Raw genomic sequence first — 26,321 nt, forward strand, 5'->3', positions numbered from 1 at the left:
TAAGGAAATCCCAAAAGGTTACTAATATATTAGCAAAACGTTGGAGTTGCCTAGGGTAGGGTAAAGAGAGGGATGGAGACTTAGGGGTAGGAAAATGAATTGATTTTAAAGGAATTCTCTTGTAAGATGACACTCTGACAATAATAATGAAATGGAGTTTCGTGGAGGGAAAATAGCTGGCCTATTTCTTTTTAAATAGTTCTAAAAATAATAGTATCATGTGCGTCTATCACTGACAGCAGATTAGTGAAATGGTAAACTTACATGGAAATCCAAATTAATCATGTGGAAAATGATGTTAAGACATTAAAAATGATAAAAACAAAAAAGAAACATTATGAAATAATGAGTATAATATTTACTGGGTAATATCAAGTATATAAGTCAGTACTCTAAAAGTGACTGATGGCAGTGGTCCCCACCGCTTACCTAATCCTGTCTTCTGAGTATGAGCTGGAACAAGTGTACTGTTCCTAAGAATAGAACACAAGCATGGTGCAATGTCACTGCTGTGATTAGGCTATACAAAACTGTAGTTTCTGTCTTAGACTATTCTCTTTCTTCCTTAGTCACTTACTCTATGACTGCCTTGTGCAGAGAAACACATGAGCGAAGGAATAACATCACCCATTATGGAAATTAATGAAGATCAAGCAAACATGAACCAGCAAAAGCTGTTTATTCAAAGATTGCAATAGTAAGAGAGTTGATACACCATTTACATTTTGACAAACTCAAAGTTCAGCAGAGGAGTGGGAACCCTTCCTAGTGGAAGAAGCATGAGTTCAGCTGTGCTCTGATTGGAGGCTCATGGCCCAGGAAAGTTGTAGGTGGCTTACCAGAAGTAGAAAATACTTCAGTATATTCAGCATGAATATTGACTTTCTTTTATTAATTCTGAGTTACAACTGGGGACAAAAACTAAGGAACCCATCAGTTATTAGTCAACTCCTGGTCATTTAGAATAGATTGTTCTAAGTGGCTATTGATTGATATCCTGGGTAGTTACTAGACATACCAGTCTGACTTCCAATGAGTCTGACTTAGAGCAGGCTGGCTTTTAGAGTTAGAATATGTAGGTAATTGGTTAGTTTCTCAGGCAGGTCATGGTAGCTTGTGGTTAAGAGCTTTATTTTCAATCATGGTCTGACCATTGTTATTTGTATATGATCCAGATTTTCATGGAATAGAGATTATCTGGTCATCAATATATTGCAAGATCTTCTTGGCCTTTTGGTGATTGTCTTCATGAGGATCATCTGATGAGCAAATGGCTGCATACACTTCAGTCTCTGGAGAAAATTCAGTGGACTAGATCATGATGACTGATCAAAATAAGAGCCATTACTACTAAGGTGTTTTCAAACCAAAAACTACACTTGCCCAAACGAGGCCAAAAGAACAAATCTCAGAGGGCATGAGGATTAATTTTAGCGAGTTTCTTCTTAAGGCAATGTATCACCCTGTCAACTTTGCCTATTTTGATGACCCAAAACAACAATACAGCAATTGTGCAGATGCTTCCATGACTAGCCAACAGCAAAAACAAAAAAACCTAGAGCAATCAAGAACAATGTGATTGTCTATTACATTATGGCAAAAAGGACAAGGCATCCAGGCCACAAAGGAAGCAGGGGCACAACTTACAAAAAAGAAGTTATGCACAGCATGAAGTTGGAATTGAAGCCTTTCATTTAGGTATTTGTCTCCCTATTAGTTTCTGCAAGGTGGTGTGTATTTGGCCCATTGTTGTTGAATTCACATTCAGAATTCCCTGCGTTCTAAGAGATGAAGTGTAGCAGTTGGTTCTCTTCCTGGGAGAGGGGAGCAGCAGCAAAGCCGAGTTCATTGCTCAGCGTCAGTTGTCCGTGCAGGTGGAAGTGGAAGCCCCCTTTGCCCATGGCTTGTTTGGTCACCCTGGAATTGCCCAGCGGTTTCTATCATGGCGATGGATGGAACATAGAGGTCAGTGGGACTGAGAACCTTGACTACTCATGGAGATTATCTAAGAGAGGTAATGCAATGAGTATGGTGTGATACTTATCATATTGAAAGAAGAAAAGGTTTAATTGGCAATTATGGGTAGATGACAAGGAGTCAATAACAAGCAAAAAAAGAAAGGGAAGAATGTTAAAATACAACAACTAGATAGGCTCTAGGTTCAATGTCCTACTCAGAAGCTTTCCACACTCCATCCTTATGTGCTTGTTCTGAAGGTCTTGGTCAGCTTTCTGCTGTGAAGATAGATCTTCCATTTCTGGAAGATCTCTGGCAGTCCTGAGTTAGAGCCTCCTATTAAAAGTGACATGTTATTTATGTAAGAGTCTGAATTTCTTGGTTATTTGTAAACTATGAACCTAACAATTGACTCTTGGATGGTCACTGTTGTATTTGTTGATGATAGTACCTAATAGGGTCCTTTTGAACCAAGTTCAAGAGTAGTCTTTTTCTGATAGCTTCTTTAATAGGTGAAATCCCATGGTTGAAGCTCATGAAGATGGAAGATGTTGTGAGAAGGTAGCCTTATCCTGTTGATGACAGCACAGGGGTAGCACATGAAACCTTTGCAATATCCTGCCATGTCAACATGCAGTAAAATGGAATCTAATACTGTTGTGAAACTTCTAACATCATGAGCCTTTCAGTCTTAAGTTGATGGGAGCTATAGCTAATATGTACCCAAGAGAGTGGACTGTATGCTATAATTGCAAATGGGAATGTTTTTGGCCAAGGGACCTCTTGGGCTTCTGAAAGTTTTGACAATTTTAATTTATGGATGCTACTGGTGCTTCACACTTTTCCAGAATACTGTGGGTCATAAGACAGTCTCGTTTTTTTGAGTAAGGGGTAGTACGTTACAGAGTTCAAAATAGTGGCTTCTATAAAGTGTGTGCTTCGGCCATTTCTGTAAATGTCAGAAGAGATACTCTGCAAACAAAGCATCAAACTGGAGGCCTGAGTGGAAAAGGGTAAGCTTACTGATGACAAGCTGAAGCAGCCACTGGATTCCCTATGAAGGACAAGATGTAGGTTGTGAGGGTGAGTGCACTTGGGAGAGTGCTCCATGACCCACCACTTGTGCCTGGATTCTACTGCACGGGACTGGAATCACCCCATCCTCACCAGAATCCATGCAGTGGAACACAGCTGCCCCACTCTCATAACAGTCTAGTACAAAGGAATTGTTGCTACCCACAGGACCTGTCCTGCTTCATTCATACACCAAGTTGGTTTTCCATTTCAATAATGCAAGGATGGTTCAACATATGGAAATCAACAAACATAATTCAGCACGTAAACAGAGTAAAGGACAAAAAAGCACAAGATCATCTCAACAGATGCAGGAAGTCTTTGAAAAATTCAACATGTCTTCATGGTGAGCTCCCTAAAGAAATTAGGAATATAATAAATGTACTTCCATATAATGAAGGCTATTATGATAAACCTATAACCAATATCATAATAAACAGTGAAAAACTAAAACCATTTCCTCTAAAGTCAGAAACAAGACAATACTGTCTACTCTCTCCACTCCTACTCAATATAGTGATTGAATTCTTAGCTAGAGCAATAAAGTAAGGTAAAGAACTAAAAGTGATACAAATAGAAAAGAAGTCAAAACATACATATTTGCAGATGATATGATCCCATACTTAAAAGTCCCTAAAAACTCTACCAATAAACTGAGATCTGATAAATACTTTTAGCAAAGTAGCAAGATACAAAATCAACACACAAAAGACAGTAGGTTTTCAACATGTCAGTAATGAAGAGGCTGAGAAGGAAATGTGGAAAACAATCACAGTCACAACAACCTCAAATAATTAAATACGTAGGAATAACCTAACCAAGTAAGTGACCATCTTCTACAGTGAAAACTATAAAACTCTGAAGAAAAAAATTGAAGAAGACACTGGAAGATGAAAAGAATTCTTATCTTCACAAATTGACAGAATTAATTTTGTGAAAATGACTACTGCCTAAATCAATCTACAGATGCAATGCAATAGCCACCAAAATTCCAATGTAATTTTTCACAGAAATAGAAATATGTATCATAAAATGAATTTGAAAGGACCAAACCCCTGAATCACCAAAGCAATCCTAAGCAAAATGAGCAGTGTTGGAGGTATCACTATAGAGCCATGGTAACAAAAAATATGATGGTACAGACACAAAAACAAATATGCAGATGAATGGAGTAGAAAAAAAGATCCAGAAATAACCCCACATAGCTACAGCTATATCTTTAAAAAAAAAGTGGCTAAAAATACATTGGAGAAAAGACAGACTCTTCAACAAATGGGTGTTGGCAAGACTATATATCCACATGCGGAAGACTCAAGCTAGACACCTATCTTTCACCCTGTACAAAAGTTAATTTAAAATGGATCAAAGATCTTACTGTAAGACCTGAAACTGTGAAACTGCTAGAGGAAAACCATTGAAGATATAGGCATAAGTAATGCCTTTCTGAATAGGATTCCAGTTGCTCAGGAAATAAGAACAATAACTGACAAATGAGATTATATCAAACTAAAAAGTTACTGAACAGAAAGGAAACCATTACCAGAATCAAAAAGCTGGGTGCTGGTGGCTCACGCCTGTAATCCTAGCTACCAAGGAGGCAGAGATCAGGAAGACTGAAGTTCGAAGCCAGACCTGGCAAACAGTTCATGAGACCCTATCTTAAAAAAAAAAACATCACAAAAAAAGGGCTAATGGAGTGTCTCAAGGTTATAGGTCTTGCGTTCAATCCCCAGTACTTCAAAAAAAGAAAGAAGGAAAGAAAGAAAGAAAGAAGGAAGGAAGAAAGAAAGAAAGAAAGAAAGAAGGAAAACCCAGAGAATTGGAGAAATCCAGTTATTCATGAGAGGATTAATATCCAGCATACATAAAGAGGTCCAAATACTAAACACCAGTAGAGCAAACAATACAATTAATAGGTGGGCAAATGAATTGAACAGACAGTCCTCAAAGAAGAGGTAAAAATGGCAAATAAATACACGAAGAAATGTTCAATGTCATCAGTCATAAAGGAAATGAAAATGACACTGAGATTCCATTTTACTCAGTCAGAATGGTCATCATCAAGAAAAACAACAACAAATGCTAGGAAAGAGGTGCGGGTAAAAAGAGTTCTCATACACTGTTAGTGGGAATAAAACCTAGTGCTGCCAGTAGAGAAATCACTATGGAGGTTCCTCAAAACCTAAAAATGTAACTACTCTCTGAGCTGCTGTACCACTCCTGGGCACTATATCTGCAGGAATGTAAGTCAGCGTATAATTGAGATACCTTCATAACCATGTTTAAGGCAGCACTGTTCACAGTAACCAAAATATTTAATCAGCTTAGGTGCCCACCAACCAATGAATGGATAAAGAAAGTATTATATATATATATATATATATATATATATATATATATATATATATCTACAATTTGTTATTCGGCTATAACAAAGAATGAAATTACCTCATTTTCAGGAAAATGGATGAAACTAGAGGTAATCATGTTAAGTTAAATAAACCAGGATGTTAAAGACAAATTATCACAAGTTTTCTCTCATATGAGGAATCTAAATTTTAAAAATAAATATCAGTAGTGTAAAATGGTGCTGTTTGGGGGTGGAAATCTGTAGGAGAGGGAGGGCAAAAGGAGAAGGTGAAGTGAATATGATTGAAGTAAGTACTTTAGACATGTGTATGAAAATAGAGTAACAAAGCCTGATAAATTGTTTTAAAGGGGGGAAAGGGAGATAAGAAAGAATAATAGAGGTGTGAATTTGATCAAAGCACATTATATGCATGTATGAAAATATTACAACGAAGCCACTTCGTACAATTAATATGCACTAATAAAAAAGTCAGAAGGCCCTAGGTTGTAGTCACAAAATCAAATAGCTTTTTAGTGACTATATGGGCTACAGCTTTTCAGCGAGGAAATGTTTCAACACACCCTGAAAATAAGAATTGAATAACAAAAGCATATTCGTACTTTGTGGAGTATGGAAGCTGGATAAAATCCTTCTGAAGGTATTCCAAGCCCTCGAGGTCTGTGGACATGCCCATTTTCACAGTTTTCTTAATATGCTATTGACATGATCTGAAAATGACCTCAGCTGTTTTTTTGAAGTTTACCCACTATTGTCGATTTAAGACACTAACCAATTTGTCTATTTCATGATGAGTAGCTTCATGGGGAAACTTAGTTAATATCACTTGAAATTATCTGGTACCACCAAGAACTGTCTTGAAAATACCAGAGGTTATCAAGTGGAGACAGAACAGAGTTTTTCCATTTATCCCTTTCAAACAAGAGCTAAATATTGATATTTTATAATTACCTCTTAGAATCCTTCCAGACATTTATTCTTGAGGGTTTAGACAGAACTATATTCCTTTAGTTAAGGAGGCGCCATGGTATAATGATCTGCCAGAGCTCTTTGTTTAGCTTCCATTTCATTATTTTTTAAAAACATGGATCTTGGCCTTCATAATAGCCACCTCTCTATAAGGTAAGAATTCATCTGAAAGTTCATGAGCATGCTATCCATGTTAGAGTGGGCTTCCAGCATAGATGAGAAACTGCCTTCAGCTTTAGAGGATCTCCAAGCAATGGACCACCCCACAGCATGTCTCTCCCTGTGTATGTTTTTATCATTTGCTCTTTGGCTGGCTAATAACCCCTGGTCAGTGCAAGAAGTGCTGCTTGCCCCTCAAGTGGAGGACAGTATTCTAAAGGAGAGCTTTAATTCCTGATGACATATTCTACTTGACAGCCTCCAGCTTCAACTTTGAGATGTAACCCATCAACAAAGAATATTAGGTCAAATTTCTCAACATGGGTCTCTAATACACCTGAGAGAGGAACAGAGTGTTCTCTGAGTGAGGCATAATAACACCCTTTTCTTGGCAGGGGCAAGAGAGGGTTGGGATGCAAGGTGTTAGAGCAATGAGCAGTAACATGAGAGGAAAAGAGCAATATAATTGCATGAAAGTCTGATCGCTGGCTGAAAAGTGCTATGTTCCAGTTAGTTGTAATATCTGTACTACACAAGGAATTGTGAAGTACTGGGTGGCCTAGAACTAGTTAGCAATAGTATTAAAAGGTTTTACAGTGGCAGTTTTTGCCCTAAGAGGAAGGGAATAAGCTTTTGCCACTGGGTCAGAGATAAAATTATAGTTAACAATGGGGTTTGGATGTTTTCCATGAAGTTGAGTTAAGACTCCAAGCACTTGTCAGATCTCTCATGCTCAACGGTTGGTGTGGTGGCACATGCCTGACATTCCAACACTTGGAAGGCTGAGGCAGCAAAGTTCCAGGGCAGTTGGGCTGCAATGCAAGATCTTGTCTCAAAAAAAGTAGCTTTTTGCAGTTAAGGGAACCTGGGGCAGAAGGCCGTTGAAGACCTTCTTTGGGTTCCAGAAGGTCTGTCCATATTTGGGTTCCTTAAGTAGAGGATTTTTTCCTGAAGTCTTGGTCGATTTAAGAGGTGGCAAAATTGCAGGAAAATTTGGCACTCAATGTCTATAATATCCTGGTAAACCTAGAAAACTTCTCAATTGTCATTTTGTGAGGAGTCTAAGATAAGTTTAGGTAGCCTTAAGTCTAACAAGAGAAAGTGTTTTTTCTACTATAGATAGGTCACATCCTAAATAACGGACTGTGTTGTGGCAAAATTGTAATTTTTCTTTTGCATACTTGCAATCCTTTCCTGCTAAGGCTGAAGACAAGTAAATGGAATCAGTTTTACATATTTCTTTGCTTTCTGAACAAAGTAAGAGTCACCTACAGATGGTATCAGAGGTGAAGTGCAAGAGAAATTAAGTCTTGATTGAGTATTGCTCTCCCCAGGTGAAGGGGAGAAGGTGAGGCACACTGGAACAGACAGAATGGACATTAACCTTGGTGAAACAAGTAGCTTCATGAGGAACTGATGAGAGGATGTTATTTGGGGTAAATGCACGCAGAAAGAGAGGGAGAATTTTGTTCAGTTCATGAAGTCTTGAACAAATTCATATCTCAGTCTATTTATTCACCTGACTGCCAGTGTAGGAGCATTGCAAGGACTAGTGCAGGGTGAAAGCAGAAATCAGCTTGCCTTTCACCTACAGTGTTGGTTCCTTCCTTTGCTGGTGGCTTTAAGGAATATTGGGAAAGTCTAGATGATGGTTTCATAGATCTAGCTCAACTTTTATAATCTCTGCTTCAATTATTTTCCCTGTGTTTCCCTGTGTTAGTGGAATTTCTAGCTCACAGTATCAGGATCTTTGAGCAATGCATTAAATGTGATATGATACAGGAAGCAAGTTATACTCAGAGCAGACACAACTTGACTATGAATAGAGGACTCTCCCAGAACCTCAAAAAGTAGTCCCTCTGGTGTGCACTTGATATTAAAATTCTATTTGAAAGGAAAATACTCCCTATTAAATTTGAAGAATGGTATCACACAGCAGGGAGGAACATTTTAAAAGTCAGAGGACTAAAGGTTATGGTTAAGGGCTGGGAGACAGGGAATTCTTTGGGTTACTTGAAATACCTTCCAAGTGTGTATATATTTACTTCAAGAAATAGGTTGAATAAAGATGGCAGAGTTTAATATGGAAAGTATATTCCCCTTATCTCTCAGGAATTGATGAAGATGACAGCCCTGTATAAATGTAAAGACATCACCCCAAGAGATATTAATGACATTAATTCTCCTTAAGTATTTAAGTGTGTGGACACATTTTCCTTCCTTGGATATCCCATTGATCAGAACTGAGGGATTTTTCTTTGTCTTGGTTTTTCTTCTGTAAGATAGGGAAATTTTTTTCCTATGCTTCTTCTGTTTACAATATCTATAAGTGTCCCAAGCTGGTTGGTTGGGAAAGAGCCACCCAGCAGTTTGATTTATAGGACCACATATTTACTTGAGATAGTAATTTCTTTTTCTTATGAAGTTCTTTCAAAATGTTCTGCTAGGTATTGTTATTTACTTAGGGTCTATTTATTGTATTAATTTCTGTTTTTGAGTGAATTCTCTAATTCAAGTTTTTACTCAAAGATGAGATAAAAGGTCTGCTGTGACATTCCCACATTTAAAAAACTCCCTAATTAACAGGCTGAGAAGGAAATCAGGAAAACAACCCCATTCCCAATAGTCTCAAAAAATTAAACACCTAGGAATAAACCTAACTAAGGAAGTTAAAGATTGCTACAATGAAAATTATAAAACTTTGAGGAAAGAAATTGAAGTAGACACTAGAAGATGGAAACACCTCCCATGTTCATGGGTTGGCAGAATTCATATTGTGAAAATTGCTATACTACCAAAAGCAATCTAAGGATTCATTGCAATCTCCATCAAAATCTCAAAGGCATGCATCATGGAAATAGGGAAAACAATCCTAAAATTCATATGGAAGTACAAAAGACCTCAAATAGCCAAAGCAATCCTGAACAACAATGACAAAAAATCATTGATCAGGTAGCACAATCATCGATCCCAAATTACACTACAGTGTTAAAGTAAAAATAGCATAATAGTGGCAGGAAAACAGACATATAGTCCAGTGGAATAGAATAGAAGATCCAGAAATAAACCCATGCAGTTATAGTCACCTGATTCTTTGCAAAGATGCCAAAAACAAATGTTAGAGAAGAGACAGTCTTCAACAAATGGTGTCAGGAAAGTTGAATATCCAAATGTAGAAGACTGAAACTGAGCTTCTGTTTACCCTCGAAATGGACCAAAGAACTTATTGTAAGACTCTAAACTTTGAAACTACTAGAGGAAAAAAACGGAAATCACTTCAAGATCTGGCCACTGGAACTATTTCCCAAAAAGGATTCCAATTGCTCAGAATGTAAGAGCAAAAATCAGCAAGCAGAATTGTATCAAATTAAAATGCCTCTACACATCAAAGAAGACAATTGTCAGACTGATGAGATAGCCTAAAAATTGGATAAAATATTTACAAGCTATTCATCTGACAAGGGTTTAATATCCAGACTATATAAAGAGCTCTGAAAATTAAACTCCCAAAGAATAAATAACCCAATTAATTAATGGCCAAATGAATTAAACAAATAATTTTCAAAAGGAGTACAAACAACTCATAAATACATGGAGAAATGTTCAACATCCTTAGCCTTAAAGGAAATGCAAATGAAAACAACAGTGAGATTTCATTCCCACTCAGAATGGCTATCACCAAGAAAATAATAACAAATGCTGGGAAAGATGAGGGGGAAAAAGAGCTCTCATACACTGTTGTTTGAACAGGGCTACTACCATTTAATGGTCAGCTAAGTGAGGAGGCTCATTTTGCAAAAACGAAACCAGTGAAGAGATAGGAAGAAGAGGATAGTGTAGCACTGTGGCAGCTCAAAAAAATGTTTTAAGAAGAAAGAGGGCTGAGGTGTACCTCAGTGGTGGAGGTCTTACTTATCATGGGGCAAGGTCTTGGGTTTGATCACCAGCACCATTAATGAATGGATGAATAAATAATTAATAAATTTAAAGAAGGAGAAAGACGATTGAAAAACAATTGTTTGAATTAAAAACACAGTAGCCCTTGTTGATTCCAGAACATTTGCTGTGAAGACATCAGGATGGAAGCAGTTTGGAGTGGGTGGAGACATGAATGGGAGATGGAAAACTGGAGACAGTAAATGTAGACAGCACTGAGTCAGTTTTTAAGAGGAGAAAAGAGTCTTTATATAGTAGGACAGGAATAGGATTGAGAGAGGTGGTGATACTGTTGTGTTTAAATGTATCCTATCTGCATGTGTACAGAAGTTGATGGGAAAGATCCAGTCACGAGATGTACTTACTTAGAAGGACCCTGCCCTTGCTTTGATATTCTGCTGTCTCCATCTTGAAATTCTTTATGGGTTTTGATCCAGGGGTCTTACATTTTAATTTTTCACTGCCACCTGCAAATTGCATTGCTGATCCTGAATTGTTGGGAGGAAGAAGTTTAATATACAAACATCACAAAGGTTTCTAATCAAGTGAGTGGAGAAGCTCCAAAGCCTGGTTGGACTGGTTAAAGAAGAGGTGATTCTGTTTTACAACAAGAAGGAAGGAAGTACACAGGTTAGTATGATAAGTTTCTTGTGTGGACCATAAGGGGTAACATCTCACATTTTCTAGCACACAGTTAGACGTTTGGTAAGAATGAAGAAGATTTGAAGTAGCAGAGAGTGACATTTGAGTAGCCAGAGTGACTGCTGAGGACCCAGTTAAGACACTCATTGTGAGTTTATACTGGAACTTCTCTGAATTCTGGGGAGGACTTTCTCTCTGCTCATAGCCTGAGAAATGGTTCATTTTGAAGCAGTAGTTGGGAGCATCCAGTGTCAGATTTTTCCAGTTGTATATAGCCTAATGAAAAGAGTTTAAGGTGCTAATAAGTGTGCCAATGATATACTAGATCAAAGAATCTGAGTAAAGAGTAAAGCTAAGAAGGGGTCATCTGGATGGCTGCTAGAAAGTCAAAGACTGGATAAGCCAATGATGTAAAAATAGACCCTTGTGGGAGTACCTGAACAAGCTGGCTGGAATGAGAGGAGGTTAGTGGTAAAGTATTGGCTGCCTGGTCACAGATTGTAAAGGGTTCACATTTAAGGGTGATAATAAACTCCCTGCTTTGCTAGATGGGATATTTAGTGTGCTTTGGAGTGCTTTCTCCACTTACCAGGTTTTGTGATGCGATTTGTAATTAGTTTTGTCATTTCTGTAACGGTAAATTGTTAATTCTTTACATAATGCATAACCCCCTTAAGGGGTTACTTTTTACATGTAATTAACATAGTTTAAGAAATGTATTACACTTAACTATTTAATTTTTAATGGTCTATATTATTTCTATTTATCAAGACAGTCTCTTTCTGTCTTTTAAAGCATTTTTTAAAATCTCTAAGCTGATCTGTGGACAAACTTGAGTAGTCTTAACAAATTTTGAAGGTGTTATACTTCCTGATTTCATGAACATCTGAAAGCTTATTCTTGTTGCTCTCTTAGATCTTCACTGGCATTGAGTCACATTTCACAAACTTTTCACATAAAAAACCTACTGACACAGTTCCATTGTTGTGCTGTTAGAAATTATGCCAGATCTCCTGAGTCCAATAGTCTTTCACTTAGACCCTTGTTCAGTTTATCAGTTTCCTACTGCTATTATTAAAAAATTAGCACAAACTTAGTAGTTTAAAAGATGAAATTTCTTGATCTTAGAGTTATGGTGTTCAAAAATGCAAAATAGGTCTTAACGAGTCAAGGTGTTGGCAGTGCCATATCACTTTCTGGAAATTCTAGGGAAGAATGTTCTTCACCTTTTCCAACTTCTAGAGTCTGCCTGGATTCCTTAGCTCATGCCAGTGTTCTTCCGTTTTCAAAGCCGCAGAGTTGAGTCAAGGTCCTTTCATGCTGCCATCTCTCTAGTTCTATATCATCTTTCTGTACATCTGGTTCTCACTCTTCTAATTATAAGGATACTTGTGATTACACTGAACCCCCAGGGTGACCCAGGATAATCTCTCCCTCTTAAGATTGACTGATTAGTAGTCTTCATTCCATCCAGAACCTTAATTCTCTGTCATGCAAGGTAATAGTCATGGGTTGCAGAAATGGGGATGATAACAATTTAGGGGACATTATCCTGTCTGCCTCATTCAACTTCTCCAGAAAACTAATTTTATGGTTTATATGACTATTTCTTCTCACTCATATGGTTTGTTCTCTATTCCTGGTATTTTTTGCTGTGCTAGGAATGGAACTCAGGGCCTCCCATATGCTAGGTATGTACTTTACCACTCAACTACATCCTGAGCCTGTCATGTGGTATGTAGAATGTATATCATAATTTTGATGCTATGGTAACTTATAATTTTCAGACCATAACTTTTTATGCTTTCCTCTAAGTGTTCTAAGATTCTTACTGTTTTCTATTTCATTGATCCATTTTTCTCAGTATCACGTCCTTCTATTATTTTGTTTGCCTTTTAAAATTTAATAGTCATTTTTCATTTCCATTTAGTTTTCTATTGGTCTCACTATTTCATCTTATTTAAATTTATACTTATAATCTTTTAAAATATAAATGTGACTTGGGGAACAGACTTGTCTAATACTTTTCAAATATCTTTATGATTCCTTCCCTAACTGTGTTGTGGACTTGCTTATCCCATCCTCTCTCAGATAAAGACTATTTCGCATTATTTTGTGTTATTGTTCTTGTGCCTTTATATACATACATACACATATATGTATATATTATACATAATATATTTACAGTTCTGTTTAGTAATTATATATATTTATGATATATAGAAAGATAACCTATTTCTATGTATTTCTATGTATCTATGTGTGTACATTTATGAATAGGTATTAGGCAAATGTATATGTTTTGGGCAAAAACACACACATTCTATATATATGTCTTCCATGTGTATATATCTCCTGTGACTATATCTATATGTGTGTATACAGTCATGCGTGCTTAATGAAAGATTTACTCTAAGAAATGTTAGATGATTTTGTTGTTGTGTGAACTTCACGGAGTGTACTTACACAAGTTTAGATGATAAAGTTCAAAATCCTGGCTCGGTCTTTGGATGCAATAAAGAGATGTCATAGGGCAGGTGTGGTGAGTGATTCAAGATACTCTGGAGGCAAAAGTGGGTACGGGGTTCTAAGTCAGCCCTGGGAAAAATTTTGTAAGATCCCAGTTTAACTAAGGGCTGGTTATGGTGGCCATGTACCTGTCATCCCAACTATGTGGGGAGCACAAATAGGAGAATCAAGGTCCAGACCGTTCGGAGCACAGAGCAAGGCTCTATCTCAAAAGCAAAGCAAAACGGATGGGTAGAATGGCTCAAGTGGTGGAGTGCCTGCTTGGCAAGTTCAAACTCCAGTAATTCTCACACACCTTCTGGAAAAAGAGATGTGGTAAATAGCAAATATATGAACTGTTGCTGTATAACATCACTGTTTTTTACAGTAAATTTGTTAATAAATAGGAGTATAAAAGAACAGAATAGGAAAAAATGTAAATCATTAAGTCATTTATTGTCCAGTATTATGTACTATACATTATTACAAGTTCTGTACTTTCCTATGATTAGCAGTACAGTAAGCTTATTTGCACTATCATTATCACAAACACGTGAGCAATGTATTGTGCCATTAAATTACAATGGTTATGAGTCCCTAGGTAACTATGGCTATGATGTCACTAGTTCCACTCCATTATAAACTTAGGCAGTCTTTTGTTGAACAATATGTTTTGTGTTACATGACTGCATTTGCGTGTGTGAATAAAAATACATGTATATGTTCAAATATATATTACATACATATTATACACCTACAGTAAATATATTGTTTTCCTCATTTTGTGAGCTTTACATAAATGTTATACTATGTATGGATTCCAAATTGTTTTGGAAATTGGTTTTCCTCTTGAACATTATGTTTCTAAGATTCAACAATGTGTATACACAAGGTACCAGTGTAAGTTATACTTACAGCTCATTCATTTTCATTGATGCTTACTGTACAAGTAGGCTTAAAATGTCTTCTGGGAAACAGAAGAGCTTCTTCAGATGTGTAGCTAAAGATTGGATGGTTGAAATATGGGTACATAAATGTTCAAGTTTATTATATAATACCAACCATTTTCCCCCCAAAATGCATGTACCTGTTTACATGCCTATTATGAAAAATATAAGCTTGTTGCTTGACATTATGTCCAAGAGATGATGTATTGGATTTTTAAATTTTTACCAACTTTGAGTAGGCATAAAATAGTATCATTGTTTTCTTTTTTTGACAACAACCACTTAATATGTGCTTATTTATTATTTTAAATTTATTTTTATTTTTCACTTTGATTGTATTTTTATTTTTCACTTCATACGTGCTAGGCAGGTTTTCTACCACCTGAGCCACTCCCCCAGCCCTTTTTTGTGTTGGGTATTTTAAGAGATAGGATCTTACAAACTAATTGCCTGGGCTGGCTTCGAACTGCCATCCTCCTGATCTCTGCCTCCCAAGTAGCTAGGATTACAGATGTGACCCACCAGTGCCTAGCTTATAGTATGGCTGTTTTGAGCATAAAATAAAACTTTCTTAATTGTTAATGAGTCATAAGATATTTTTCTTTTTTTATTTTTCCTTGATTGTTGTACTAGATGGAGGTGCATTGTGGCTTTGACATTTACAAAGATTCTTGCAATGTATCAAATGTATCATATTTGAATTCACCCCCTCCACTCTCTTTAATCCCCACTCCCCTGATTCCTGGAACAGTTTCAATAGGTATCACTTTTGCATTTACAAACATGTGTACAGGTTATTTGCACTGTATTCATTCTACCCCCTCTTTCCTCCCACTGGTGCCCCATCCCCAGAACCTGTACCACCCTCCTGTTCTCAGATTTTGTAGAAGAAAAAAGATAAAAGATTAAAAAAAAAAAAACTATGGCTTTTTGCTAGTTTTGAGATAAAGCTAGCTACACAGGGAGTTTCCTTGTGATATTTCCATGCATATATGTATTATAACTCCAAATGGTTCATCTCCTCTAGTCCTCTTCACTCCTCCCTAGTCCCTTTTCCATGGTAACCCCAGCTAGTTTAAGATTTCTATATTCATTCCTATACAGAGAGCATACCAACTACATTAAAGTTTTAAATTTCTTTCCTTGCCCTATCCCTCCTGTGCTCAGCCTCCCCTTAGTGTGACCTGCATCCCATAATACTGCTTTATTTGTTTTAGGTTTATAATCTGCATATGAGGGAGAATATGTGGCTTTTGGCTCTCTGAGCCTGGCTAACTTTGCTTAAGATGATGTTCTCCATTTCCAGCCATTTACCTGAGAATGACAAAATTTCATTTTCTTTGTGGCTGAGTAAAATTCAGTTGTGTATAAATACCACATTTTCTTAATCCATTCTCCATTAGTGGGATCTCTTGGCTGTTTCCATAGCTTAGCTATTGTGAATAATGCTGCAACAAACATGGTGTGCAGGTGCCTATATAATAACCTGACTCACATTCCTTCGGGTATGTCCCTAGGAGTGGGATTGCTAGATCATATGGCAGATCTATGTTTAGTTTTTTAAGGCATCTCCATACTGTTTTCCAAAGTGGTTGTACTAGTTTACATTGCTACCACCAGTGTACAAGGGTTCCTTTTCCCCACATCCTCGCCAACACCTGTTATTGTTGATGTTTTTGATGGTGGAATCTTAGTGTGGTTTGATTTGCATTTCCTTTATGGCCAGAGATGATGAACATTTTTTCATGTGGCTTTTGGCCATTTGAATTTCTTCCTTTGAAAAAGTTCTGTTTAGTTCAGAACCAATTTCTTTATTGGTCCATTGATTTGGGGGGAGTTTAGTTTTTTGTGCTCCCTGTATATTCTAATTATCAATCCTTTTTCTGATGTGTAACTGGCAAATATTTTCTCTCACTCTGTGGGTGCTCTCTTCAGTTTAGAGACCATTTCTTTTGTTGTGCAGAAGCTTTTTAATTTCATGTAGTCCCATTTGTCCATCTTTCCCCTTAGTTGCTGGGCTGCTGGAGTTCTATTGAGAAAGTCCTTGCTTGCACCTGTAGCTTCCAGAGTATTCCCTGGTCTTTCTGTACTAACTTCAGAGTTTTGGGTCTGATATAAAGGTCCTTAATCCACTTTGAGTTGAGACTACTACAGGGTGATTGACATGGATCTAGTTTCAGTTTTTTTGCAGGCAGATAACCACTTTTCTCAGCAAAATTTTTGAAGAGGCTGTCTACTGTCCATCGTATGTTTTTGGCGACTTTGTCAAAAATAAGGTGAGCACAGTTGTGTGGATTCATATCCGGGTCCTCTATTCTGTTACACTGGTCTTCATATTTGTTTTTGTGCCAGTACCATGCTGTTTTTATTGCTATTGTTTAACAATATAGTTTAAAGTCAGGTATTGTGATATTTCCAGCATTGGTCTTTTTACTGAGTATTGCCTTGGCTATTCACGGTCTCTTGTGTTTCCAAATGAACTTAAGGATAGATTTTTCAAACTCTGTGACAAATGTCATTGGATTTTGATGGGAATTGCATTAAACATGCAGGTTGCTTTTGGTAGTATAGCCATTTTTACTATGTTAATTCTGCTAAACCATGAGCACGGGAGATCTTTCCACCTTCTGTAGTCTTCCTCTATCTTTTTCTTCAGGGGTTTGTAGTTCTCCTTGTAGAGGTCATTCACATCCTTTGTTAAGTTTACTCTGAGGTATTTGGTTTTTTTTTTTTTTTTGAGACTATTGTAAATGGAATTGTTTTCATATATTCTTTCTCAATTTGTTCATTGCTGGTATACAAAAGCTACTGATTTTTCTAAGTTGATTTTATATCCTGCCACATTGCTGAAACTTTATGGGGTCTAGGAGTTTTTGGGTAGAGGTTTTTGGATCTTTGAGGTATAGAATCATGTCATCTACAGATAGGGATATTTTGACAGGTTCTTTACCTATTTGTGTTCCTTTTATTTTTTCTTCTTGCCTCATTGTTCTGGCTAGGAATACCAGGACTATGTTGAATAGGAGTGGGGTAGTGGGCATGCTTGTCTCATTCCTGATTTTAGGGGAAATGGTTTCAGTTTTTCTCCATTAAGTATGGTGTTGGCTGTAGGTTTGTCATATAGAGCCTTTATAATGTTGAGGTACATTCCTTATGTTCCTAGTTTACTTAGTGCTTTTATCATGAAGTGGTGTTGAATCTTATCAAAGGCTTTTTTTGCATCTATTGAGATGATTATATGGTTTTTGTCTTTGCTTCTATTAATATTCTGTATTACATTTGTAGATTTGCATATGTTGAACCATTCCTGCATTCCTGGGATGGAGCCAACTTGGTCATGGTGAATGATCTTTGTGATATGTCGTTACATTCGGTTTGCCATTATTTTATTGAGGATTTTTGTATCGATGTTCATTAAGGAAATTGGTCTGTAGTTCTCCTTTTTGGATGTGTCTTTGTCTGGTTTTGGGATGAGTGTAATACTGGCTTCATAGAATGAGTTAAGCAGCATTCCTTTCCTTTCTATTTCATGGAAATGTTTAAGGAAAGTTGGTATTAGTTCTTCTTTAAAGATCTAATAGAATTTAGCAGAGAATCTGTCAGGTCCCACAATTTTCTTTTTTGGGAGACTCTTTATTTTTTTTTTTATTTATTTTTTCATTTTTCTTTTATTATTCATATGTGCATACAAGGCTTGGTTCATTTCTCCCCCCTGCCCCCACCCCCTCCCTTACCACCCACTCCGCCCCTCCCTCTCCCCCCCACTCAATACCCAGCAGAAACTATTTTGCCCTTATTTCTAATTTTGTTGTAGAGAGAGTATAAGCAATAATAGGAAGGAACAAGGGTTTTTGCTGGTTGAGATAAGGATAGCTATACAGGGCATTGACTCACATTGATTTCCTGTGCGTGGGTGTTACATTCTAGGTTAATTCTTTTTGATCTAACCTTTTCTCTAGTACCTGTTCCCCTTTTCCTATTGGCCTCAGTTGCTTTAAGGTATCTGCTTTAGTTTCTCTGCGTTAAGGGCAACAAATGCTAGCTAGTTTTTTAGGTGTCTTACCTATCCTCACCCCTCCCTTGTGTGCTCTCGCTTTTATCATGTGCTCATAGTCCAATCCCCTTGTTGTGTTTGCCCTTGATCTAATGTCCACATATGAGGGAGAACATACGATTTTTGGTCTTTTGGGCCAGGCTAACCTCACTCAGAATGATGTTCTCCAATTCCATCCATTTACCAGCGAATGATAACATTTCGTTCTTCTTCATGGCTGCATAAAATTCCATTGTGTATAGATACCACATTTTCTTAATCCATTCGTCAGTGCTGGGGCATCTTGGCTGTTTCCATAACTTGGCTATTATGAATAGTGCCGCAATAAACATGGATGTGCAGGTGCCTCTGGAGTAACAGTCTTTTGGGTATATCCCCAAGAGTGGTATTGCTGGATCAAATGGTAGATCAATGTCCAGCTTTTTAAGTAGCCTCCAAATTTTTTTCCAGAGTGGTTGTACTAGTCTACATTCCCACCAACAGTGTAAGAGGGTTCCTTTTTCCCCACATCCTCGCCAACACCTGTTGTTGGTGGTGTTGCTGATGTTGGCTATTCTAACAGGGGTGAGGTGGAATCTTAGCGTGGTTTTAATTTATATTTCCTTTATTGCTAGAGATGGTGAGCATTTTTTCATGTGTTTTCTGGCCATTTGAATTTCTTCTTTTGAGAAAGTTCTGTTTAGTTCATGTGCCCATTTCTTTATTGGTTCATTAGTTTTGGGAGAATTTAGTTTTTTAAGTTCCCTGTATATTCTGGTTATCAGTCCTTTGTCTGATGTATAGTTGGCAAATATTTTCTCCCACTCTGTGGGTGTTCTTTTCAGTTTAGAGACCATTTCTTTTGATGAACAGAAGCTTTTTAGTTTTATGAGGTCCCATTTATCTAAGCCATCTCTTAGTTGCTGTTCTGCTGGGGTTTCATTGAGAAAGTTCTTACCTATACCTACTAACTCCAGAGTATTTCCTACTCTTTCTTGTATCAACTTAAGAGTTTGGGGTCTGACGTTAAGATCTTTGATCCATTTTGAGTTAATCTTGGTATAGGGTGATATACATGGATCTAGTTTCAGTTTTTTGCAGACTGCTAACCAGTTTTCCCAGCAGTTTTTGTTGAAGAGGCTACTATTTCTGCATCGTATATTTTTAGCTCCTTTGTCAAAGATAAGTTGCTTATAGTTGTGCAGCTTCATATCTGGATCCTCTATTCTGTTCCACTGGTCTTCATGTCTGTTTTTGTGCCAGTACCATGCTGTTTTTATTGTTATTGCTTTGTAATATAGTTTGAAGTCAGGTATTGTGATACCTCCTGCATTGTTCTTTTGACTGAGTATTGCCTTGGCTATTCGTGGCCTCTTGTGTTTCCATATAAATTTAACAGTAGATTTTTCAATCTCTTTAATGAATGTCATTGGAATTTTGATGGGAATTGCATTAAACATGTAGATTACTTTGGGGAGTATCGACATTTTTACTATGTTGATTCTACCAATCCATGAGCATGGGAGATCTCTCCACTTTCTATAGTCTTCCTCAATCTCTTTCTTCAGAAGTGTATAGTTTTCCTTGTAGAGGTCTTTCACATCTTTTGTTAGGTTTACACCTAGGTATTTGATTTTGTTTGAGGCTATTGTAAATGGAATTGTTTTCATACATTCTTTTTCCGTTTGCTCATTGTTAGTGTATAGAAATGCTAATGATTTTTCTATGTTGATTTTATATCCTGCTACCTTGCTATAGCTATTGATGATGTCTAGAAACTTCTGAGTAGAGTTTTTTGGGTCTTTAAGGTATAGGATCATGTTGTCTGCAAATAGGGATATTTTGAGAGTTTCTTTCCCTATTTGTATTCCTTTTATTCCTTCTTCTTGCCTAATTGCTCTGGCTAGGAATTCCAGTACTACGTTGAATAGGAGTGGAGATAGTGGGCATCCTTGTCTGGTTCCTGATTTTAGAGGGAATGGTTTTAATTTTTCTCCGTTAAGTATAATGCTGGCTGTAGGTTTGTCATATATAGCTTTTATAATGTTGAGGAACTTTCCTTCTATTCCTAGTTTTCTGAGAGCTTTTATCATGAAATGATGTTGGATCTTATCAAAGGCTTTTTCTGCATCTATTGAAATGATCAAGTGGTTTTTGTCTTTGCTTCTGTTAATGTGGTTTATTACGTTTATTGATTTTCATATGTTGAACCACCCCTGCATCCCTGAGATGAAGCCTACTTGGTCGTGGTGAATAATCTTTTTTTTTTTTTTTTGTTTATGAACACCTAACTCTAAATACTTTTATTTATTTATTTATTTTTTCCTTTACTTTTTTTTTTTTTTTTCATTTTTCTTTTATTATTCATATGTGCATACAAGGCTTGGTTCATTTCTCCCCCCTGCCCCCACCCCCTCCCTTACCACCCACTCCACCCCCTCCCGCTCCCCCCCTCAATACCCAGCAGAAACTATTTTGCCCTTATCTCTAATTTTGTTGTAGAGAGAGTATAAGCAATAATAGGAAGGAACAAGGGGTTTTGCTGGTTGAGATAAGGATAGCTATACAGGGCATTGACTCACATTGATTTCCTGTGTGTGGGTGTTACCTTCTAGGTTAATTCTTTTTGATCTAACCTTTTCTCTAGTTCCTGGTCCCCTTTTCCTATTGGCCTCAGTTGCTTTAAGGTATCTGCTTTAGTTTCTCTGCGTTAAGGGCAACAAATGCTAGCTAGTTTTTTAGGTGTCTTACCTATCCTCACCCCTCCCTTGTGTGCTCTCGCTTTTATCATGTGCTCATAGTCCAATCCCCTTGTTGTGTTTGCCCTTGATCTAATGTCCACATATGAGGGAGAACATACGATTTTTGGTCTTTTGAGCCAGGCTAACCTCACTCAGAATGATGTTCTCCAATTCCATCCATTTACCAGCGAATGATAACATTTCGTTCTTCTTCATGGCTGCATAAAATTCCATGAATAATCTTTTTGATGTGTTGCTGAATTCGGTTTGCCATTATTTTGTTGAGGATTTTTGCATCAATGCTCATTAAGGAGACTGGCCTATAGTTCTCCTTTTTGGAGGTGTCTTTGCCTGGTTTTGGGATAAGTGTAATACTGGCTTCATAAAATGTGTTTGGCAGTTTTCCTTCCCTTTCTATTTCATGGAACAGTTTAAGGAGGGTTGGTATCAGTTCTTCTTTAAAGGTCTGATAGAATTCAGCAGAGAATTCATCAGGTCCTGGACTTTTCTTCTTGGGGAGACTCTTGATTGCTGCTTCAATTTCATTTTGTGTTATAGTTCTATTCAGGTGATTAATTTCCTCTTGGTTCAGTTTTGGATGATCATATGTATCTAGAAATCTGTCCATTTCTTTTAGATTTTCAAATTTATTTGAATATAGGTTCTCAAAGTAGTCTCTGATGATTTCCTGGACTTCCATGGTGTTTGTTGTTATCTCCCCTTTTGCATTCCTAATTCTACTAATTTGAGTTTTTTCTCTCCTCATTTTAGTCAGGTTTGCCAGGGGTCTATCGATCTTGTTTATTTTTTCAAAGAACCAACTTTTTGTTTCATTAATTCTTTGTATGGTTTTTTTTGGTTTCTATTTCGTTGATTTCAGCTCTTATTTTTATTATTTCTCTCCTTCTATTTGTTTTGGGATTTGCTTGTTCTTGTTTTTCTAGGAGCTTGAGATGTATCATTAGGTCATTGATTTGGGATCTTTCAATCTTTTTAATATATGCACTCATGGCTATAAACTTTCCTCTCAAGACTGCCTTAGCTGTGTCCCATAGGTTCCAGTAGGTTGTGTTTTCATTTTCATTGACTTCCAGGAACTTTTTAATTTCCTCTTTTATTGCATCGATGATCCATTCTTCATTAAGTAATGAGTTATTTAGTTTCCAGCTGTTTGCATGTTTTTTGTCTTTACTTTTGTTTTTGAGTTCTACTTTTACTGCATTGTGGTCAGATAATATGCACGGTATTATTTCTATTTTCTTATATTTGCTGAGGCTTGCTTTGTGCCCTAGGATATGATCTATTTTGGAGAAGGTTCCATGGGCTGCTGAGAAGAATGTATATTGTGTAGAGGTTGGATGAAATGTTCTGTAGACATCTACTAGGTCCACTTGATCTATTGCATATTTTAGATCTTGGATTTCTTTATTGAGTTTTTGTTTGGATGACCTATCTATTGATGATAATGGAGTGTTAAAGTCTCCCACAACCACTGTGTTGGCGTTTATATATGCTTTTAGGTCTTTCAGGGTATGTTTGATGAAATTGGGTGTGTTGACATTGGGTGCGTACAGATTGATGATTATTATTTCCTTTTGGTCTATTTCCCCTTTTATTAGTATGGAATGTCCTTCTTTATCTCGTTTGATCAATGTAGGTTTGAAGTCTACTTCGTCAGAGATAAGTATTGCTACTCCTGCTTGTTTTCTGGGGCCATTGGCTTGGTAAATCTTCTTCCAGCCTTTCATCCTAAGCATATGCTTATTTCTGTCGGTGAGATGAGTCTCCTGTAAGCGACAAATTGTTGGATCTTCTTTTTTAATCCATTTTGTCAAACGGTGTCTTTTGATGGGTGAATTAAGTCCATTAACATTAAGTGTTAGTACTGATAGGTATGTGGTGATTCCTGCCATTTAGTTGTCTTAGTTGTTTGAAGGTTTGATTGTGTGTACCTAACTTGATGTTACTCTCTACTGTCTTGCTTTTTCTTATCCTGTGGTTTGGTGCTGCCTGCCTTTTCATGGTTAAGTTGGGTGTCACTTTCTGTGTGCAGGATCCCTTGCAGAATCTTTTGTAATGGTGGCTTTGTGGTCACATATTGTTTTAGTTTCTGCTTATCATGGAAGACTTTTATTGCTCCATCTATTTTGAATGATAGCTTTGCTGGGTAGAGTATCCTGGGGTTGAAGTTATTTTCATTCAGTGCCCAGAAGATCTCACCCCACGCTCTTCTTGCTTTTAATGTTTCTGTTGAGAAGTCTGCTGTGATTTTGATGGGTTTACCTTTGTATGTTACTTGTTTTTTCTCTCTTACAGCCTTCAATATTCTTTCCTTAGTTTCTGAACTTGTTGTTTTAATGATGATATGTCGTGGAGTAGTTCTATTTTGATCTGGTCTGTTTGGTGTCCTGGAGGCCTCTTGCATTTGTATGGGAATATCTTTCTCTAGATTTGGGAAATTTTCCATTATTATTTTGTTGAATATATTACGCATTCCCTTCGCTTGCACCTCTTCTCCTTCTTCGATGCCCATGATTCTCAAGTTTGGTCTTTTGATGGAGTCAGTGAGTTCTTGCATTTTCTTTTCACAGGTCTTGAGTTGTTTAATTAATAGTTCTTCGGTTTTTCCTTTAATTACCATTTCATCTTCAAGTTCTGAGATTCTGTCTTCTGTTTGTTCTATTCTGCTGGATTGGCCTTCCGTTTTGTTTTGCAGTTCTGTTTCATTCTTTTTTCTGAGGTTTTCCATATCCTGGCAGCTTTCTTCTTTATTGTTGTCTATTTTTGTCCTGAGTTCATTTATCCATTTATTCATTGTGTTCTCTCTTTCACTTTGGTGTTTATACAGTGCTTCTATGGTTTCCTTTATTTCTTCTTTTGCTTTTTCAAATTCTCTATTTTTATTGTCTTGGAATTTCTTGAGTGTCTCCTGTACATTTTGGTTGACCCTATCCAGTATCATCTCTATAAAATTCTCGTTGAGTACTTGTAGTATGTCTTCTTTTAAATTATTCTTGTGGGCTTCATTGGGTCCTTTGGCATAGTTTATCTTCATTTTGTTGGAGTCTGGATCTGAGTTTCTGTTCTCTTCATTCCCCTCTGGTTCCTGTACTAATTTTTTGCTGTGGGGAAACTGGTTTCCCTGTTTTTTCTGTCTTTCCGTCATTGTCCTTGGTGTTGTTACTGTCCCTGTACTGTGTGTAATTAAGTATTTTCTAGCTTGTAATAATAACAATGGTAATATTTAGAATGGAAGAGTGAGCTGAGATGGAAAGCAAGAAGTTAAAGAAAAGGGGAAAACAAATATACAGACAAGAGGGAGAAAGCAGAACAAGGTATCAGACAAGAGAGTTTCAAAGGTATAAACAGGGAGTGTTAGTGTACTAATCGACAGTAAGCTGAACAGACATTAGAGGGACAGAGAGAGGATTGAAAATCAAAGATAAAAAAATAAAAAATCAGTAAATGAAAGTAATATCTATATAAAAAATGAATTAAAATAAAAGCTTCTAAGTTTATATGCAATGCAGTTTCAGTCTTAATAATTTGGGTGTCCGTCTCAATCTCCAGTCCTGGAGTTGGTGCCTCAGATGTTGTTCTGTAGTTGTCTCATCAAAGGGGATGCATAAAGTAGAACAAAATACACACTCACACACACACACACACACACACACACACACACACACACACACACACAAAAGCCCCACCAAGTGTCCCCAGTTCAAATGCAATACAGTTTCAGTAAGTTTTTCGGCTTGCAGGTGTAATTCGGTTGTTCTCTCATCAAAGGTAGGGAGAAAAAGAAAAAAAAGCATCTGGAGACAGTTCTGAGAGTGGTATCTGCAACTGTGGCTTGCCTGCCTGCTGCTCTCAGCCTGTAGCTAGCGGTGTTATTTATGCAGATCTCTGGGGTGAACTTAGCACTTACCTGGTCCCACAGGCTTTGTTTGCTCAGAGTTCTCCTGTGCGGGAGCCTCTGCTACAGGCTTTCCCCTTTCCAAGCACTGGGAAAGGTGACACTGCCCCCGTGTTGTCAGGCCTGTGTGTTTATTTACAGTTCATGTGAGAGGTGGGTCTTCCCCACTCTCCTCTGAAGTTCCCTCCCACTGCCACTTTCAGAAGCTTTCCTGCTCCTGCTTACTGGGCGGTGCTGCTGCTCCTGCCGGCTGCCATGTTTGTTTACAGTTCATGTGGGAAGTGGGTCTTCCTTCTTCTCACAAGTGTCCCCGCTCCTGGTTGCTGGGTGTGCGCCCCGCTCCCGCCAGAGGCTCTCCGGCCCGCCTGGCTTGTTTATTTACAGCCCCGGGAAGGATTCCCTTCCCCCAATCTTCAGTGCTCAGGGCACCCCACCCTCTTTCCAGCGTGTCTTAACTGTTCTTATTGCTTATTACTCAGTTTCTCTCTTTTTTTTTTTCCCGGGTGGAGGTCAGTCTGTCCAGGGGGCTATGCTGCTCTGGCCCAGGCTTGTCTGAGGGGGTACCGCGGTACCGCGAAGCTCACCTGGTCCACGTCTTCCCAAGCCGTATGGGCGCCGGCCACTGGTGGCCCCGGGGGCCCTCCTCGTTTCTCTGTTTAACGTGAAGTGGAGATTCTCTGCACCGGCTGGAGATGTGGAGGGGTCAAAGTTATGCCTGTTCTCGGTGATTATGCCTGCAAAGTGTGTCTCCAGCATCCCTCCAAGATTTCACTATAGGAGGGTCGCTTTCTGCTTCCTACCTCTAGCCGCCATCTTGGAATTCTCTCATGCATGTTATGAATGATTGCACCACCTTGTCCTCTAATACACCAGGTATTTTGCCACCTATTACTCATAAAAGATATTATATTGGTGTTTAAAATAATTTTATTCATAAACAACAATGTTGGCCATTGTTTGATGATTGTATATTAACTATATTTCCTACTACTTAAATTTTCTTTACTTAAACTTGAAGATCTCATTTTATGCTCTTAATTTGAATAACAAGTGCATTTTCCATAAAAGTTGA

The sequence above is a fragment of the Castor canadensis genome, chromosome 2 (assembly GCF_047511655.1).
Source record: "Castor canadensis chromosome 2, mCasCan1.hap1v2, whole genome shotgun sequence".
NCBI classification, from domain to species: Eukaryota; Metazoa; Chordata; class Mammalia; order Rodentia; family Castoridae; genus Castor; species Castor canadensis.